This window comes from Oncorhynchus masou, chromosome 22, assembly GCF_036934945.1.
Source record: "Oncorhynchus masou masou isolate Uvic2021 chromosome 22, UVic_Omas_1.1, whole genome shotgun sequence".
In the NCBI taxonomy this organism is placed as follows: Eukaryota; Metazoa; Chordata; class Actinopteri; order Salmoniformes; family Salmonidae; genus Oncorhynchus; species Oncorhynchus masou.
The window spans coordinates 44,466,601-44,487,433 of NC_088233.1; the positions used below are offsets into that span (position 1 = coordinate 44,466,601).

Below are 20,833 nucleotides of genomic sequence, written 5' to 3' on the forward strand. Positions count from 1 at the left end.
ACCTTTTGTAGAATAATGACAAGGTTACAATGCAAATGGCATGTGTAAAATAGTTGTTTTATATCGTTTTGGAACTAAACCACCCTTGCACTGCTTAGTAAAACCTTTTGCTTAGTTGTTTCAGTGGGCTGGCCCTCATCTGCTTTGTAATCAAAGTATTCCCATAGTTCGCTTCTGCAGACAGTTTTACCAACAAGTTGCATGCATATGAATGTTTTCGTTTGAAGAAGCCATGCTGTTGGCATTTTCTCTCTCTTCTTGCTTGCTTCTTAAAAGTAGCTTGTGCTGTCAGCTGCATATGCAGATGCAGCCTGGCTAACTACTGCCACCTTGAGAAGTTTCAGACAAATTACGATTCTCAATCCGTATATGACAAGAGAAACATTTGACAGAAGTACTTGAAAGTATCAAAAATTCTAGTGCCGAAGGATTTTTCATTTTCATGTTCGAGTTTCAAAAAAGTACCGAAGTTATGGTACACCGTGCAACACTGTCACTATCTGTCTAACACGCAGAGGACTAGAGGACAATTTATCAACTTGCTTAAAATCTAATCAAACTTTATTTGTCACATGAGCCAAATACAACATGTGTAGACCTTACCGTGAAATGCTTACTTACGAGACCTTAACCAACAGTGCAGTTCAAGAAAGAGTTAAGAAAATATTGACCAAATAAATTAAAGTAGAAAAAAATAAAAAGTAACACAATAAAAGAACAATAACGAGGCTATATACAGGGGGTACGGGTACCGAGTCAATGTGCGGGGGTACAGGTTAGTTGAGGTAATTTGTACATGTAGGTAAGGGTAAAGTGACTATGCATAGATAATAAAGAGCAAGTAGCAGCAGTGTAAAAAACAAATGGAGGGGGTGGGTCTTACGGCTTCGGGTAGAAGCCGTTAAGGAGCCTTTTGGTCCAAGACTTAGCGCTCCGGTACCGCTTGCTGTGTGGTAACAGAGAGAACAGTTTATGACTTGGGTGACTGGGGTATTTAAAAAATGTTTGGGCTTTCCTCTGACATCGCCTAGTATAGAGGTCTTGGATGGCTGGAAGCTTGGCTGAAACTCTCGACCCGCCCCACTACAACCCTGTCAATGTTATTGGGGGCCTGTTCGGCCCGCCTTTTCCTGTAGTCCACGATCAGCTCTTTTGACTTGCTCATATTGAGGGAGAGGTTGTTGTCCTGGCACCAGTTCTCTGACCTCCTCCCTATAGGCTGTCTCAACATTGTCGGTGATCAGGCCTACCACTGTTGTGTTGTCAGCTAATTTAATAATGGTGTTGGAGTCATGTTTGGCCACACAGTCGTGGGTGAACAGGGAGTACAGGAGGGAACTAAGCACACACCCCTGAGGGGCCCCAATGTTGAGGATCAGCGTAGCAGACGTGTTGTTGCCTACCCTTACCACCTGGGGGCAGCCCATCAGGAAGTCTAGGATCCAGTTGCAGAGGGAGGTGCTTAGTCCCACCGTCCTTAGCATAGTAATGAGCTTTGAGGGCACTATGGCGTTGAACACTGAGCTGTAGTAAATGAGCAGCATTCTCACATAGGTGTTCCTTTTGTCCAGTTGGGAAAGAACAGTGTGGAGTGTGATTTAGATTGCGTCATCTGTGGATCTGTTGGGGCGGTATGCGAATTGGAGTGGGTCTAGGGTATCTGGGAGGATGCTGCTGATGTGAGCCATGACCAGCCTTTCAAAGCACTTCATGGCTACCAATGTGAGTGCTATGGGGCGGTAATCATTTAGGAAGGTTACCTTTGCTTCCTTGGGCACAGGGAATATGGTGGTCTGCTTGAAACATGTAGGTATTACAGACTCTGTCAGGGCGAGGTAGAAAATGTCAGCTCTAGCTTTTAGCTCGATGCGAATGGTTGGGATATGTACGTACGGTCACTCGGGGGATGACGTCGTCGATGCACTTTTTCATGAAGCCGATGACTGAGGTGGTATACTTCTCAATGCCATTTGATGAATCCCGGAACATATTCCAGTCTGTGCTAGCAAAACAGTCCAGCAGCGTGGCATCCACGTCATCTGACCACTTCTGAATTGAGTGACTCACTGTTACTTCCTGCTTTAGTTTTTTTTGCTTGTAAGTAGCCATCAGGAGGATAGAATTATGCTCAGATTTGCCAGATGGAGGACAGGGGAAAGCTTTGTATGCATCTCTGTGTGTGGAGTAAAGGTGGTCTAGATTTTTTTCCCTCTGGTTGAAATGGCTGATTTTTTTAATGGAATATCTGCATAGAAGTACAGCGGCCCATTATCAGCAGCCATCACTCCTGTGTTACAATGGAACGTTGTGTTAGCTAATCCAAGTGTATCGTTTTAAAAGGCTAATTGATCATTAGAAAACCCTTTTGCAATTATGTTAGCACAGCTGAAAACCGTTGTTCTGATTAAAAAACTACTGTAAATAAAACTGGCCTTTAGACTAGTTGAGTATCTGGAGCATCAGAATTTGTGGGTTTGATTACAGGCTCAAAATTGCTAGAAACAAAGATCTTTCTTCTGAAACTCGTCAGTTGTAGCAGTATCCAGCTACAATAGTCATTTACAACATTAACAATGTCTACACTGTATTTCTGATTAATTTTGAATTATTTTAATGGACAGAAAATGTAATTTTCTTCAAAAACAAGGACATTTTTAAGTTACCCCAAACTTTTGAATGGTAGTATAGAAACCACTTTGTATAAGCCAACCTACTTTGTATTGATATTATGGTCAATAGAGCTGTGTGTGATCTAAAAGATAAAAAAATGTTTCGGAACTTTTCCAGCCAAGTCAACAATGCAATGTCATAAATGTCATAAAGATATGGTCCAATATACAGTAAGTCTAAAATAAATGTGGCAACTTTTATACTGTTGATAAAACAATTCAAAAGACGTATGACTCCATTTTATTCGAGAGCACGATAGCAATCACCTGCCCCAACATGGCAATTGAAATATAAAAAGAAGCAGACAAATGTGATAAGTGATAAGAAAAGCTGGAGCTGGATTGAGGCAAAGACGAGTTTAATTTCCCCTAACGCAATGTTGGACTCAGTGTGCTAGATACTATCAAAGAACCTCTATTTTACCCACTGTCCTACAACAGGGGGGTATACAACTTATTAGGTGACCGAAAGCAGTTTTTCAGACAGTTTGTCCACTGACTGGCCTTCCAAAACTGTGTCAACAGCTACCCTGTGGTGCCATTTTGACAAGGTAATCACAGGTGATGACTGAGCAGGCTTTACCTTGTCCTCTGTCCTCTGTTTGACTTGTCTCTAAAGCCCCTGTAACACCTATTTAATGACTTACCTCTGAAAGATGGGACCCATTTATGTCATTCAATAGGTTAAAAGGAGGACGTCAGACACCCTTTATCCTCCACCAGACGCCTGCTGAGAGTCACTGTGAGGGATTTCTCTGCAGTGTGTGTGTGTGTGTTTGTGTGTGTTTGTGTGTGTGCCCGTGTTTGTGTGTAACTCATGTCACACCCAGTGCCGGTCTGTTGTTCTTGGGAGGTGGTTGGTCCTTTTTCTCTGGAGCGGTCGACTGCTCGTTCTCCTTCTTGCACCTCTTGTAAGGGACAAGCAGTCTGACTGGACCCATCTGGACAAGAAGAAAAGGGGAAAGTGCAATGCTTGGTGAGCAACAACCGTGATACAATTTTCAGGACTTCTATGGTTTTATTTGCGTGAACTGTTGGGCAGGTTGATTAGTTTCTGTACAAAAAAAAAAGAGTTAGAGATCTTTAAGAAATGCTTAGACGGCTGAATGTTCTGTTTCATGTGAGCACCAACCTCAGCAAAGATTGCCTTTGCTGCAGATGGCAAAAGCAGCTGTGAAACCAAATATATGCTGTGTTGTAGAAAACTATTTCCCTCCTTATCTTACAAACAATAAACCAATGCCCCTGAGTCTGCCCTTTATGTCTGCCAGCCTAGAGATCTGTTGTAGCCAGGACGTCGGAGGAAAAACGTGACACACACATGATTTGCTGTTGTTTGTCTACTTTCTGGCTGGATTGTCATGAATAAATTCTACTTACCATATTCATGTTTTCCCCTGCATATCCTTGGTGCTGTGAAAAAATATGACAGTGTGATGGGACAGAATATGAAATGTGACTTTCACAACTAAGCTTTTAGAAGTGATCATCAATATCTACATGGCATGCAAACCACATACTGCTGGTCTGTACCATGGTGTCCTGTATGTTACACCTCTAACATCCTATCCCTTGAACTTCACCTTGAGCTACCAGTATATTCAAAATATGTTCATTCACCGACATACTTGTCTCTGCAAAGTCAACTCGCTCATCAACGGGAGGTCGTCGCTGCAGGCCGCACAGGTACAGGAGGCAGCGTGGAGGTTGAGGGTGTGCTCCTGAGAAATCAATCATATCTCTGCATTTTAAACAATCGGGTGCACACTCCGCTCCTTATGTATTTGGACAGTGAAGTGACAATGTTTCATTTGGCTCTATACCCCAGCATTTTGGATTTGAGATCTAGTGTTTCATATGAGGCAATAGAGAAGAATGTCACCTTTTAATTTGAAATGAAAGCACTTTACACTATATATCTTGTACCCCCGCCCCCCCATTTGGACAAAATGCAGTCCCTCTTTAAATGACGTTCAGCTTATAAAGGCTTCATAAACTCTTCATAATGCCTTCATAACCACTACATAAATGTGTTACAAAGCATCTGTAAACATATGTCATGGTTCATAAATGTGGCATAACTGTGTGACATACAGTAATCACCAATGTCAAATGTGACATACCCACTAGGTTAAATATGATATAACGTGCTTTATGAAGGTGCTGTAAGTATGGCACATGCTCTGAAGTCAAGTCATGTTCGTCACATTACACCTAATCTCATTCAGTTAGCTCTATCCGGAATCCTTGGGACATCCCTCCCCTAAACGCTAACCTTAGCCCCTACGCTTAATCATAACCATAACCCTTACCAAATCCTAACCTTAACCATTTTAAATTTCAACTTCAAAGGGGTATTGATGTCCCAGGGATTCCGAATAGCAAGGACCAATCTCGTTCCTAGACACTTCTGCCCAAATGTGCAGAAGGTCTGGTGAACCAACGCATCAAACTTGGCCTTCGCTAGCCAATGCAGAGTGCTTGGTGAATCTCCCGGCGCATTACTCAGTGGCTTAAGCTACCAACCAATTATCTTCCACAACACTTTCCCCCATGTGTCTTGTATCGTATTTGTCTAACGTCTAGTCTTTCTTTTTTCAGTGGAGCCATTAGCTAGCTAGCTATGTCCTTTGCTAGCTACCTGGAAGGTAGGGCCAGGTGTTTTTTTCTCCCTTGAGGCCAGGGGGAATGGTTTCCACTAAATAGCACAACTATATTGTAAAAATTAATGAACAATTTTCTTTTTGATCTTAATTTAAGGTTAGGTTAGGCATAAGGTTATTGGTGTGGTTAAGGTTAGGGTTAAGGTTAGGTGAAAAATAAAATGTTAATGGCCTCCCGAGTGGCGCAGCAGTCTAAGGCACTGCATCCCTGTAATTGAGGCGTCACTACAGACCAAAGGTTTGATCCCAGGCTGTGTCACAACCGGTAGTGACCGGGAGTCTCATAGGGCATCGCACAATTGTCCCAGTGTCGTCTGGGTTAGGGGAGGGTTTAGCCGGGGGACCTTAACTTGGCTCATTACGCTCTAGCGACTCCTTGTGGCGGGCCAGGCGCCTGCAGGCTGACTTTGGTTGTCATTTGAACAGTGTTTCCTCTGACACATTGGTGCAGCTGGCTTGGGCAGCTGTGAAAGAGCGTGGTTTGACGGGTCATGTTTTGGAGGACACATGACCCGAACTTCGCCTCTCCTGAGCCTGTTGGGGAGTTTCAGCAATGAGATAAGATCGCAATTGGATATCACGAAAAATGGAGGTAAAATACAAAAAAGAAATCTAAATAAAAAAGTGTGGCAATGGCCATGGTTCAGACATAACTGTGACTTTGGCTGTGTTAATGAGTGATGACCGGGGGAATGTATTTGCTAGAAAAGGAATATAAACGCAAGGATTTCAAAGACTTTACTGAGTTACAGTTCATATAAGGAAATCAGTCAATTAAAATAAACTCATTAGGCCCTAATCTATGGATTTCACATGACTGGAAATACAGATATGTATAGGTTGGTCACAGATCCCTTTAAATCAAAGGTAGGGGTGTGGATCAGAAAACCTGTCGGTATCTGGTGTGACCACCATTAGTATCATGCAACGTGACACATCTCCTTCACATAGAGTTAAGGATTAGGATTACCCCCTTTTTTTCCCGCCTGAAATGACATCCCCCCCCCCCAAATCTAACTCAAATCAAATCAAATTTATTTATATAGCCCTTCGTACATCAGCTGATATCTCAAAGTGCTGTACAGAAACCCAGCCTAAAACCCCAAACAGCAAGCAATGCAGGTGTAGAAGCATGGTGGCTAGGAAAAACTCCCTAGAAAGGCCAAAACCTAGAAAGAGAGAAGAGAGGAACCAGACTATGTGGGGTGGCCAGTCCTCTTCTGGCTGTGCCGGGTGGAGATTATAACAGAACATGGCCAAGATGTTCAAATGTTCATAAATGACCAGCATGGTCCAATAATAATAAGGCAGAACAGTTGAAACTGGAGCAGCAGCAGCATGGCCAGGTGGACTGGGGACAGCAAGGAGTCATCATGTCAGGTAGTCCTGGGACATGGTCCTAGGGCTCAGGTCCTCTGAGAGAGAGAAAGAAAGAAAGAGAGAATTAGAGAGAGCACACTTAAATTCACACAGGACACCGAATAGGACAGGAGAAGTACTCCAGATATAACAAATTGACCCTAGCCCCCCGACACAAACTACTGCAGCATAAATACTGGAGGAGGAGTAGACAGGAGGGGTCAGGAGACACTGTGGCCCCATCCGAGGACACTCCCGGACAGGGCCAAACAGGAAGGATATAACCCCACCCACTTTGCCAAAGCACAGCCCCCACACCACTAGAGGGATATCTTCAACCACCAACTTACCATCCTGAGACAAGGCCGAGTATAACCCACAAAGATCTCCGCCACGGCACAACCCAAGGGAGGGAGGAAGGGAGGCGCCGCCAACCCAGACAGGAAGATCACATCAGTGACTCAACCCACACAAGTGACGCACCCCTGTAATATAGGGTTAGAGGCAGAGAATCCCAGTGTAAAGAGGGAAACCGGCCAGGCAGAGACAGCAAGGGCGTAACTGCCTGTAGCTCAGGCCCTGAAGCAAGGATATGCATATAATATGCCACAGGTGGACTCCAATTAAGTTGTAGTAACATCTCAAGGATGATAAATGATAAATGGAAACAGGATGCACCTGAGCTCAATTTCGAGTCTCATAGCAAAGGTTCTGAATACTTATGTAAATATCATATTTCAGTTTTAAAGTTTTTATAAATGAGAGAAAAAAAAGAAAAAAAAAGAAAAAAAACTATTTTTGCTTATTCATTATGGGGTGTTGTGTGTAGATTGATGAGGGGAAAAAAAATTGATTAGACTGTAACGTAACAAAATTTTGAAAAAGTGAAGGGGTCTGAATACTTTCCGAATGCACCGTACAATGTATTCAAGTAGTGTGGTTTGGTCCCACATTTCTAGCACACAATGACTACATCATGATTGTCTCTACACACTGGTTGGATGCATTGTTTTGGTTTAGTTTCTGATTATGTTTTGGTCAGATCTTTCTGAGATAGATGTATCTGAACACTTTAAATGAATCCTGATAATGCTAGGAATTAAACATGAAACTGCTCTAACTGAGGTAACCTTATGCTGTTTGAAAGCACATTTTTTTGCACTTCTACACATTTTCCCATGTGGCAGAGAGAACATGTTGCTGTTTTAAAGCTCATTTCCTGCAATTCGACACATTTGTCCGTGTCTTATGTGTGTTTATATGATACCAGGGGTTGAAGAGTTCCAAAAATAAATAAGAAGTGCCATCAGAGACTGTCACGACTGACAAGACTGTGGGCTGAGTGGGTTGGCTTGCTCACCTGGATGAGGCACTGCAGTGGACGCCCTGCATAGCGGATGCTTCACTTCGAATCCTTGCCGCTCGCCTGTCCTGACATGCCCTCAAACTCAGTGGGCCTGTACCAGTGGAATGGACAGGCGGCAGAGACAAGACAAGCGAACATGGCAACAATTATTTAAATGGAGATAGGCATCATTCACCTTAACCCATGTATTCTCAAGATGAGTGAAGAATATATGGCTTCTTTCAGACAGCTTTTATCAGCTGGGTTTCTTAAAAATAGTCAACTACATAGCGGCGAACCAATCACCTCTTTCACCCCTATTCCCTGCCACTCTTCAACTTCGTCTAAAATCAAATCTGTGTTTACACTCATTTCTACTTCCGGTTGTGATATTGCAATTACTGGTAATCAGAGTGGCCACGGTCTCCAGCCAGAGCAGGGGAAAGCAATGGAGCTTAAACTGTCCTGATCTTTAAACCAAGAGCTCCACTTTGTGGCCACACCTACAGCTACATGAGACCAATCTAATCTTGTACAGCATGCCGCTGGTGTTCATGGAGCACACTGGCAGCTCAATGTTCGTACGCAAACAAGTTCCAGTTGTGCTTGGAGCCATTTTTCCCATGCCCTAAGGTCATTGGAGGAGAGGGAGTCTGGGGCCCTGGGATTGACAAGATAATACACAACACTTAAGTTACCATGACAACTGATATTTATTTTTGTAACTGAGATTCCCTAGAGCATACCAGAGGTCATGGCGGCTGCAGCGTTCTTCTGTCCTGTTGCGTCCACTATGCTCCCATGAGTGTGAACCACTATCAGAGTGGCCTTCTGGGGATTGACACCATTGCCCATCTGTAGGGTGTTCCTGCCAGTCTGTCATGTGAGGGAGGAGCAGAGAGAAACATTACATTGCACAGTCTGTGCTGCTGGGGATGTTATGTGGCATATGGTTCTGGTTTTACATGGTCTGTTTCTTTTCCGATACAGTGGCTTGCGAAAGTATTTACCCCCCCTTGGCATTTCTCCTATTTTGTTGCCTTACAACCCCCCCCCCCAAAAAAAAATATATATATATTATAATTCCAGGTTGTATCATTTGATTTACACAACATACCTACCACTTTGAAGATGCAAAATATTTTTTATTGTGAAACAAGCAAGAAATAAGACATTTTTTTTTTTACTTGAGCGTGCATAACTATGCACCCCCCCCAAAGTCAATACTTTGAAGAACCACCTTTTGCAGCAATTACAGCTGCAAGTCTCTTGGGGTATGCCTCTATAAGCCTGTCACATCTAGCCACTGGGATTTTTGCCCATTCTTTAAGGTAAAACTGCTTCAGCTCCTTCAAGTTTGATAGGTATAGCAATCTTTAAGTCATACCACAGATTCTCAATTGGATTGAGGTCTGGGCTTTGACTAGGCCATTCCAAGACATTTAAATGTTTCCCCTTAAACCACTCAAGTGCTGCTTTAGCAGTATGCTTAGGGTTGTCCTGGAAGTTGAACCTCCATCCCAGTCTCAAATCTCGGGAAGACTGAAACAGGTTTCCCTCAAGAATTTCCCTGTATTTAGCACCATCCATCATTCCTTCAATTCTGACCAGTTTCCTGGTCCCTGCAGATGAAAAACATGGATGGTGTTCTCGGGATGATGAGAGGTGTTGGGTTTGCAGCTCATCCCTGATCTGTACTTCTCCGCAACTTTGTCCCTTACCTGTTTGGAGAGCTCCTTGGTCTTCATGATGCTGCTTGCTTGGTGGTGCCCTTTGCTTAGTGATGTTGCAGACTCTGGAGCCTTTCAGAACAGGTATATATACATACTGAGATCATGTGACAGATCATATGACACTTAGATTGCACACCGTTGGACTTTATTTAACTAAATATGTAACTTCTGAAGGTAATTGGTTGCACCAGATCTTACTTAGGGGCTTCATAGCAAAGGGGGTGAATACATATGCAGGCACCACTTTTCCATAATTTTTTTTTGGGGGGGGGGATTGAAACAAGTAATTTATTTCATTTCACTTCACCAAATTGGACTATTTTGTGTATGTCCATTACATGAAATCCAAATAAAAATCCATTTAAATCACAGGTTGTAATGCAACAAAATAGGAAAAACACCATGGGGGATGAATACTTTTGCAAGGCACTGTAAGAGGTTGAAAAAAATAGTAGAAATAGGCTAGCCCCCTGACGTTATAGGCCTTGTCTAGTGAGTGGTAGCTGGGGAGAAGTGGGGTAAGTTGAGACTTGCTTTTACATTTAGCATCACTACGTCAAGGGAAATATAGCATTCTTTCTAACAAAGACATCTACATATATTTCAGGATGTTTTGTATCCCTGGAAATAATCAGAATTCATATAAACATTACCGTCTTAAAAACATAGCTTGTCCAAAAACAGCAGTATTGTCACGACTTCCGCCGAGGTTGGCTCTCCTGCCTGTTCGGGCGGTGCTCAGCGGTCGTCGTCACCGTCCTACTAGCCACTACCGATCTCTTTTTCGTTTGTCTGTTGGTTTTGTCTGATTGGTTTCACCTGTGTGTATTGTAGTTAATTAGTGTCCTTATATGTCGTAGGTTGTCCCGCCCTTGTTTTGTGCGGGATTGTTTTTGTCTTCGTGTCATTTGGTGGAGTACTGTTTGAGTTGTGTTTTTATTCTCCGGTCTATTATGATCCTGTGTTGGATTATTCACCCTGTGTGTTGGGTTGACCGTCGTCTTGTGCATCGGAGAATAAACTGTCAAATCACTGAAACCTGCTCTCTGCGCAAGATTCCACCCACCTTGGTACAACGTGACAAGTATCTTTGAACAACGTACCCCAAGTACCAATACCTTTTTAAAACCATTTCTATCTTAATTTCTCAAACACATTTCAACATAATCACAATCACTTTTTGTCTTTTAATAATTTTAAGCACCTTTAACACCGAACAAACGTTTTTTTAAACACTTTTAACATAGGCCAGTCCCTGTTGTTACCTCATGTCCCAGCAAGAATGCCTTGCATTACATCTGGGAATAAAATACTTCAATTTGTTAAACTTACCATTGGCTCAACCATTGGCTCAAATTAACCCAACATTTTTACTATATTAGCCCTTACAGCTACAAGAATGCACTTTCATGCTAGGTTTAGGACCTAATATGGAAACTTATATAGACCCCAACTGAGGTATAGAACAATCTTAAAATATTATCATTAAACCTCTAACACAACCATTTTATTTGACTTGGTGAAAATTTTCCGAATGAAATTGCTTATCACTTTTTCAATGTGGTTTCTTCCATGAAATGATGAACTATTCCTAAATATTTGGTCAAATAATTCATTTTCTAGAAGCAGGGGTGGCTCAACTTTCCTCTTTGACTCAATTTACCCCACTCTCCCCTAAGGGCAAATTAATGCAATAAGAACTACAACTGTTAAATGCTCATTTTGGGGTCTAGTGCGGCAGCTATTGGCATCCAATACAATTCCACTACTCAGCCTACACCACAATCTATTCAGATTGTAAAAAGTCCATGTGAGAATTCACAAGAACATGCTCAGGTATGGAGGCTGAGGTGGCCACAGTTGTGGTGAACATATTGTCCTCGGATGCATGGACATCTGCCACAGTGATTGTTGTGACTTCTGTTGTGAGACATCACAGGTTGAAATAGTCAAGTGTATAAGATTCTTCAATAACTCTAGTGTGTGTCACTGGCTGGCTTGTCTCTTTTGTAGTAGGCCTATGTGACTAGGCGACACTAGTTAGTGAAAAGTGTTGTGGAAGCTACTCTGAAATATATAGTTTACCAAGCTACCAACTACTTCACACTGGAAGACGTTAAGATACGCTAAAGCTACCGTTAAGAAACATATAGTTCATTTAACTAAAGTTCACTTGAAAGGGGAGTTCAAACTACTGAGTCAAAAAGGTTCATATCTAAATCTGAAATGTAATAGAATACAAATTGCAAGAACAGATCACTCTATAATCAGAAGTTAACAGAATGGGTCATTTATCCTATTAAACAGGGTTAAATATAAGGTTGTAGTAAAGCTCAGCTTTAGTTCAATGTGTCACTTTCAGAAAATATGTGCTTCAGTCAGGAAAAACATTATCTCATCTCTTTGGTCTCAGCTAGCAAGCCAGTCAGTAGAACCATTCAAGGTTCCTCGGTTTGTAACCATAGAGGAACCCATTTTGGTGCTGGGTAGAACCCTTTACAGAGGATTCTACCTAGAACCCTCTATGAATGCTTCCACCAGCCTTATTAGCATTTCAAATCGAATTATTTATGACAATACATATCATAAGGCCTTTATTTGAGGGCCTAGTTATACCCTAAAACAGTGGTTTTAGGAATCTCCTGGTTTACAGGCCATATCAGGGCTGCAAGTCACATTATGCTGGCTTGCAAAGTGATGTCTAATTCCTATGTAATGACTGCCAGGGTAGGGAAGATTAAATGCTGAGAATACCTCAATCATCTAAACTGGAACAACCATCTCAGTAACAGGTGCAATAAATCCAATTACTAACAGATTGGATTAGTTTATAAAATTGTGTTATGTATCTTTGTGTAGCATAAAATGTGTCAACGATGCAAAAACACAGATATTATAGTAAGACAAACAAACCTGAAAACCTCCCTGCAATAGAGCATGCTGGGAAATATTATACAGTATATGGGTCTATGTCGAACCCTTGCCTTCCAAAGAATCCATATTGCCTTCCAAAGAATCATCAAAGAACCCTTTCTTCCAAAAGCGGTTCTTAGGATATCAAAGGTTCTAGGTTCTTTGCCTTACAAATAACCCTTGTCTTACAAAAAGGGTCATTCTGATCTAAACAGTTATTGGTAGAACCCTATCCCTCCAAAGAACCCTTTTGGAACCCTTTTTTTTAAAGAGTGTAGCTACCGAAGTGGCTAGCCAGCCAAGCCAGCCACACTTCAAGATTGTTTTGATCATGTGGACTGGGATATGTTATGAGAATAACATAGACAAATACACTGATACGGTGACTGAGTATATCAGGAAGTGTATAGGAGATGTTGTACCCACTGTGACTATTAAAACCTACCCTAACCAGAAACTGTGGATAGATGGCAGAAAGATAAATATTTATATATTCTTAATTCCATTTATTTACTTTAGATTTGTGTGTATTGTGTGTATTGTTGTGGAATTGTTAGATATTCCTTGTTAGATATTACTGCACTGATATTAATGCATTTTGAAAGCAAGCAGCTAATTGGTCAGATATTACTGCTCCGCCTAACCCTCTCTGCAAGTTCAGACTCTGGGACAGAATATATACAGAGGAAAGAAAGAGCAACTCCATGAAGGTGTACTGTTGCACTTTCAAACTCATGTACCTTTACCATTTTAGGATGTCTGTGTTCAGTATGTATAATTAACATCTCCTTCCAAAATCATGGGCATTAATATGGAGTTTGTCCCCCTCTCCCCCCCAACACACACACTTCTGGGAAGGCTTTCCACTAGATGTTGGAACATTGCAGCAGGGACTTGCTTCCATTCAGCCACAAGAGCATTAGTGAGGTCGGGCACTGATGTTGGGTGATTAGGCCTGGCTTGCAGTCAGCATTCCAATTCATCCCAAAGGTGTTCGATGGGGTTGAGGTCAGGGCTCTGTGCAGGCCAGTCAAGTTATTCCACACGGATCTCAACAAACCATTTCTGTATGGACCTCACTTTATGCACAAGGGCATTGTCATGCTGAAACAGGAAAAGGCCTTTCCCAAACTGTTGCCACAAAGTTGAAGCACAGAATAATCTAGAATGTCATTGTATGCTGTAACATTAAGATTTCCCTTCACTGGAACTAAATGGCCTAGCACAAACTATGAAAACCATCCCAAGACCATTATTCCTTCTACACCAAACTTTAATGTTGGCGTTCTCCTGGCATCACCTAAACCCAGATTCGTCTGTCGGACTGCAAAATGGTGAGGCGTGATTCATAACTCTAAAGAACGCATTTCCGCTGCTCCATAGGTCAATGGCAATGAGCTTTACACCACTCCAGCCAATGCTTGGCATTGTGCATGGTGATCTTAGGCTTGTGTGCGGCTTCTCAGCACACTTCTCATCTCGGTAATTGCAACTGAAGACAGATGATTTTTACGCTCTGCGTACTTCAGCACTCAGCAGTCCCATTCTGTGAGATTGTGTGGTCTACCACTTCGCGGCTAAGCCGTTATTGCTCCTAGACTTTTCCACTTCACAATAACAGCACTTACAGTTGAACGGGGCAGCTCCAGCAGGACATACATTTGACAAACTGACTTGTTGGAAAGGTGGCATCCTATAATGGTGCCACGTTGAAAGTCACTGAGCTCTTTAGTAAGGCCATTCTACTGCCAATGTTTCCTATGGAGATTGCATGGCTGTGTGCTCGATTTTATCCTCCTGTCAGCAACGGGTGTGGCTGAAATAGCAGAATCCACTAATTTGAAGGTGTGTCCACATACTTTAGTATATATAGTGTATATTATGTCAGTCAGTGCAGATGGGTAATCTTTAGCCACTGATTGGTTAATCCTGAATTTTACCTGACAGTTAGGGTGGAATGGAAGTAGAGTAAGATTGGATGAGCTGGACATGGTTGTGAAGGACGGTGCTCAGAAGGATTTCTGGCTAGGAGAAATGGCGTCCCTTAAGAGGACCAGAATGAGATGTATAATAGGAGAAGTGCTATATTTTCATAAGGAGAAGCATGCTTGGAATACGGAGTACGGAGGAGGAATTGAGGTCGAAGAGAGTAAGGGAGGTAGAGGGTGAGCTTGAATCAGTTGAAGATGATGGAAAAAGGGAGATGTTTTGTCAACAAAGAAAATGGAAAGTACAACCAGAGTGAGGCGTACGCCGGATTAAGGTCTGGAGACAAAATAGAGGTGAATGAGGGCGAATTATCAGAGGTGGCAGGTGTGGTGAAGTTCTTGGAGCCTGAGGCTTGTACCCATGGTCAGGATAAAGATAAGTCTGTTACGGTAGGAGTGACATTTTTAGAGAAAGTGGACCCCCGCCTTTTGGCTGATCCATATGTGGTTTCGGGGTGGGTGACAATGGAGTTGGGTGCTGTGAAATCGGTGACGGTAACCGGATGAAGTCTTGTACCTCGCCCCACACCGCACAAATGGAGACAAGAGCTGTGACTTGTTTTGTACTCAAGAAAAGAATGCCATTGAAAGGAGTGATTACTGGGGTAGCTGTGAATGTGAAAGTGGATCAACTGCAGGGGAAAACTGCAGGTGTTTGTGATGTTGGTGCAACACAGACAGGGTGGCGTGAGTGGTGAAACAGAAGAGTCGCTATCTGTTTCATTTAACCCAAACGAGCTTTTGCGCCAAATCCATTAAATTGTTACAGGTTGTTGTTAAATTGTTACAAGCTTATGGGCATGTGGCAGCAGTGTGCAGGACAGAGGTTCCTAGGTGTGAGAAGCGTGCAGAAGGGCATGAGTCAAAGGAATGTGGAGTATTGGGGAAAGAACCGGTATGTGTTAATTGTAGGAGTGCCCATGGCGCTGGGATTCAGAAGTGTCCTGTGCGATAGAGGCAGGTTGAGGTTGCTATGGTGGGAGAAGAGCAGAGGGTGCCATATGCTGAAGCAGTGAAGAAAGTAGAGGACGATGGATGAAGGGGGAGGGATCCTGAGAGGATTCATGTGAGTAGTAGATCTGTATGCCAGTATCAACGAGTGATATATATGCTTCAGTAAGATTGTCTTTTTAACGTTCATAGACATGGTTATCAACTCTACTGCAGGGATGGAACGTAAGTCGCAGAAAATAGAGGTGGTGAAAGCTGTGGAGTATTTGGTTGTATGAGATCTGACATCAGAATAGTTACAGGGCTTGTTGAGTGGTGGTGTCCTGTCCTTCCAGGCCGTTGGCCTGAGGTGGGACCAGATAGTTTAAAATAGTGGATTAGGTTGGTCGGTTTTTAACAAGCGTAGGGTTAGATGGCAGGGTATTTTTTATTGATTTATTTCATTGTTTTCCCTTTCTTTTTTTCCCACGCAAAGTATAAGGGATTTATACCCCAGTCTAGTTGGTGGCGGTAACGCAACATTTATTGGATGCCAACCGCCATAGGTCATTTTGGCTCCCGAGTGGTGCAGCGGTCTAAGGCACTGCATCTCGTCACTACAGACCCTGGTTCGATTCCGGGCTGTATCCCAACCGGCTGTGATTGGGTGTCCCATAGGGCGGCGTACAATTGGCCCAGCGTCGTCCGGTTTAGGGTTTGGGCAGTGTAGGCCATCATTGTAAATAAGAATTTGTTCTTAACTGACTTGCCTTGTTAAATAAAGTTTTTTTTTTTTTACGAATCATATAAATAAGACATTTAGGGTGGAGCTAGGTATGCCATACCTCTGTGTAGGGGTGTGACGAGTAGTCGGACAAAATGAGTATCAGAAAGGTGCAACATGCAGAAATCAATCTGCTATTTCCTGGTTGCTAAAATTCTAATCGTTCGCCTAATTTCAGTTTTTATATGGCAAAAAAAGCAATGTACAGTGTAAATAATCATTGTACCATCTAAAATATATTTTTCAATAACCAAAAATATTGTGTATTCAGCTGTTTGAAGCTGGTGTATAAAACCGAAAGTATAAGAATCAAAAACTAATCTTAATCGCAGGACGCATAGAAATAGTGCACATAGAACAGATCTACCGCTTCTTAGACTTGCTTTTAATGATACTGAGATCTATAACTGACATTTCTATGTGAATTTGGTCAAAACTTATATCGCAGGTTTAACGGATATGGGCAATTGTCCTGATAGGATTATGATTATCCTGAGTATATTTTGTTATTATCCGTGATTCGGTCTAATCATCAAATCAAATCAAATGTTATTGGTCACATACACACGGTTAGCAGATGTTAATGCGAGTGTAGCGAAATGCTTGTGCTTCTAGTTCCGGCTATGCAGTAATATCTAACAAGTAATCTAACAAATTCACAACAACTACCTTATACACACAAATGTAAAGGGATGAATAGAATATGTACATGTAAATATAATGATGAGCGATGGTGAGCGGCATAGGCAAGCTGCAGTAGATGGTACAGAATACAGTATATACATATGAGATGAGTATTTGTAAACATTATTTGAGTGGCATTATTTAAAGTGACTAGTGATACCTTTTAAGTCCATTTATTTAAGTGGCCAGAGATTTTAGTCTGTATGTTGGCAGCAGCCTCTCTGTTAGTGATGGCTAAGTCAAATGTCTGGATTACTGCAACTCGCTGTTGGCTGGGCCCTGCCTGTGCCATTAAACCTCATCCAGAAACTGGTGTTCTCCCAAGAGGATTTTTGCTAGGAAGCAATAGAGAGAAATAGTAATGGCGTATTTTTTTAGGCACTAACTCGTTGGATAAAGGCTATCGGGACATTAATGGCGTTTTTGGAGGGTTTTGGGATAAAGTAAGGTCTGTGGTAAACACAGGCTTATGATATCTTATACGTTTGGTTCTATGAGATCATCTTCATCAGTTAAATTCACTTTTTGTAAATTTTGAAGCATTTATATAATAATTCATAAATGTCATGTTAACTGACTGGTATTATCTCATAGAACAAAACAGATAAGATCTAAGCCTTTGTTTACCTCAGACCTTAGTTTTGGATTTTATCCGAAAACCATTTTCTTTCCTCTGTAATTCCATAGGGATGTCTGAACAAACTAGAGGTAACTAACTCATTTCTGGGTTTTAGGACTACAAGCTGGCGAGCTCTATGTGCATAGATAGTATTTAACAAGCGGGGTGAAGGTAGGGAAAACACATTACATGCTGATGTGCATTCTGACTGAGTGACAGCAAACAGCCAAAGTTGGACACACTCACACACATTACTTTGCAGGCTATCTCTGCAGTAGACTGCAACTCCTCCCCCTTTGGCAGTTCTATCTTGACGGAAAATGTTATAGTTGGGTATGGAAATCTCAGAATTTTTGGTGGCCTTCCTGAGCCAGGATTCAGACACGGCAAGGACATCAGGGTTAGCAGAGTGTGCTAAAGCAGTGAGTAAAACAAACTTAGGGAGGAGGCTTCTGATGTTGACATGCATGAAACCAAGGCTTTTTCGATCACAGAAATCAACAAATGAGGGTGCCTGGGGACATGCAGGGCCTGGGTTTACCTCGACATCACCCGCGGAACAGAGGAGGAGTAGTATGAGGGTGCGGCTAAAGGCCATCAAAACTGGTCTCCTAGAGCTTTGGGGACAAAGAATAAAAAGAGCAGATTTCTGGGCATGGTAGAATATATTCAGGACATAATGCGCAGACAGGGGTATGGTGGGGTGCGGGTACAGCGGAGGTAAGCCCAGGCACTGGGTGATGATGAGAGAGGTTGTATCTCTGGACATGCTGGTTGTAATGGGTGAGGTCACCGCATGTGTGGGAGGTGGGACAAAGGGGGTATCAGGGGTATGAAGAGTGGAACTAGGGGCTCCATTGTAAACTAAAACAATGATAACTAACCTGAACAACAGTATACAAGGCATATTGACATTTGGGAGAGACATACAGCGAGGCATACAGTAATCACAGGTGTTGAATTGGGAGAGCTAGCTAAAGCGGTAGATGAGACAGCAACAGTTAATCAGCTAGCACAACAACAGCAGGTAAAATGATGTTGACTAGGCAGGGAGGGTCGGATTAACTACACACAGAGCCTGAGTGCGGCTGGGGCCGACAGATAAAACTTGAATAAACAAGCAGAATGGAGTACCGTGATTAATGGACAGTCCAGCATGCATCAGCTATGTAGCCAAGTGATCAGTGTCCAGGGGGCAGCGGTGGATGCCCAATTTTTCATTTGAAGGTTTGAAATATCAATAAAACATTGTTCCCACTTGTTGTTGATATGCCTACAAAAAAAACAAGCTTTAGACACCTTGGGGCAGGTCGCAAAAGGGCAGAATACTTTCGATTCACAGGCACTATAAAACATAAACAAGCAGGGAGTACCGTGATTAATGGACAATCCAGCATGCATCAGCTATTGTGCAGGGAAGCTAGACTTGCGAGTATTATCCAGGTTAAAAAATAAAATAAAATAAAAACTGGCTGGCTGTGCAGAAGGTAAAAGCTGCTAGCAGTGGCTAACAATGACTAAATAGCTTGTAGCTAGTTAGCTGGGTAGCTTCTGGAGGTTCTTGAATGTGTTCTAAAAATTAAAAATAATAGTGATTCCGTATCACATTTGGTGAGGCAGGTTACTGGGAGGTATAATCGAATTAAAAATCGAAAAGAGATTGAAAGTAAATATGGGTCCAGTGAGTGGTTGGGCTGGCTGGGGACGCGGCGATTCAGACAGTTAGCACGCCTGTGCTAACAAGCTAACGGTTAGTAGGCCGGGGCTAAACAAGCTAGCAGTTAGCAGACGGGCTGAACAAGCTAGCAGTTAGCAGGCTGAGTTAGCAAGCAAGCAGATAGCAAGGGCTAGAAAGTTAGCCTTTGGGGGGGCGTCGCGATGGGGTTAAGTCTGTTTATGCCTCTTCATGCGGTGACATCGATAGACCGGTCATGGGTCCTGATATTGTAGCCCAGGAGTATGCTTCGGTGGTAGCACAGGAGCTCTGGCCGGGCTAGCTTCAAGCTAAGTGGATGGAAACGCTAGCCAGGAGTAATCATCCGGGGTTGCGGTTGGCTAGTTTGCTAGTTGTGAAGATCCATATGAGAATGTTCCGTTTGCGGTGGGAATCCGGGGATAGAATAATAAAAATAATAGGTCCGTTATGCTCTGGTTAGAGTCGCGTTGTTCGAACTGGCGAGAGCTTTCCGAGCTAAAGGTTAGCTGATGACCAGTTAGCTGATGACCGCTAGCAATGGTTTGCTGACTGATAGCTGGTAGTTAGCTGGCTAGCTTCAGTTGAGGGGTTCCGGATCCGAAGTAAATATAACTCCTTTAGAAAAAAAAGCAGATCCACGCTACATTGGGTGAGGCGAGTTGCAGGAGAGTATTTAGATGTTTAGGTTTAGCAAAATGTTTTAAAAGATATGCAAAGAAAAAATATATATATATATTTTGAAAAAACGATATATACAATATATACAAGGGACACGCCACGACAAGACGTCTGACTGCTACGCCATCTTGGAAGCATTTAACTATCAAGGATAACACAATAATTACTTATTTACATTGTGGTCCTTTTATTAACCTTCACAAAGAGCTCATTCCGGGACAGGTTGTGCCTCACGTTGTTTCTCCAGCCATGGCCCTGACCTCCGACACCCAGGCCCTGAAGTAGGGGAACTGGTCCTCCATGGTGCTGCAGATGTAGGCCAAGTTGAACTTCCAAGAGGAGGAGGAGAGGATGGCTTAGGTGATCAGGGCGATGTAGGAGAGTGAGGGCTTTGCAGAGTGATTGCCATGTTTTGTGTCCTCACCGTCCCAGGTGTTGTTGTCTGAGAGCGGCTCGGACTGAATGTCACCCGGCAGGCTGGATGTTTCTGTGGGATGTCATCGCGAACAGTGCTGAGACCTGTCTTGAGTAACTCCCTCTTTACTGGAGCAATTTCTGCATCCCTGCCTGACGCTGACCCCAGCTCTTCTATCTATGTCTCCTTGGAAATTAGTCCTCCAGCCTCTCCACCTGCCTATACCTCTCTGACCATCCCTTCTACTGGCTCCACTTCTAACTTATTTTTCTCTATGTCCATGTCTGTGTGTCATGACTTTCAGTTGTCAGCTTTACAGCACAAATGCTAAGAGTGTCTGTTGAGAGCCTTCATACA

At 42.7% G+C, this 20,833-nt stretch overlaps 1 pseudogene; it reads right to left on the reverse strand.

Moving 5' to 3' along the window:
- Positions 1-3,484: 3,484 nt before the first annotated feature.
- Positions 3,485-20,758, reverse strand: LOC135508852 (deformed epidermal autoregulatory factor 1 homolog; annotated as a pseudogene).
- Between the last annotated feature and the right edge of the window lie 75 nt (positions 20,759-20,833).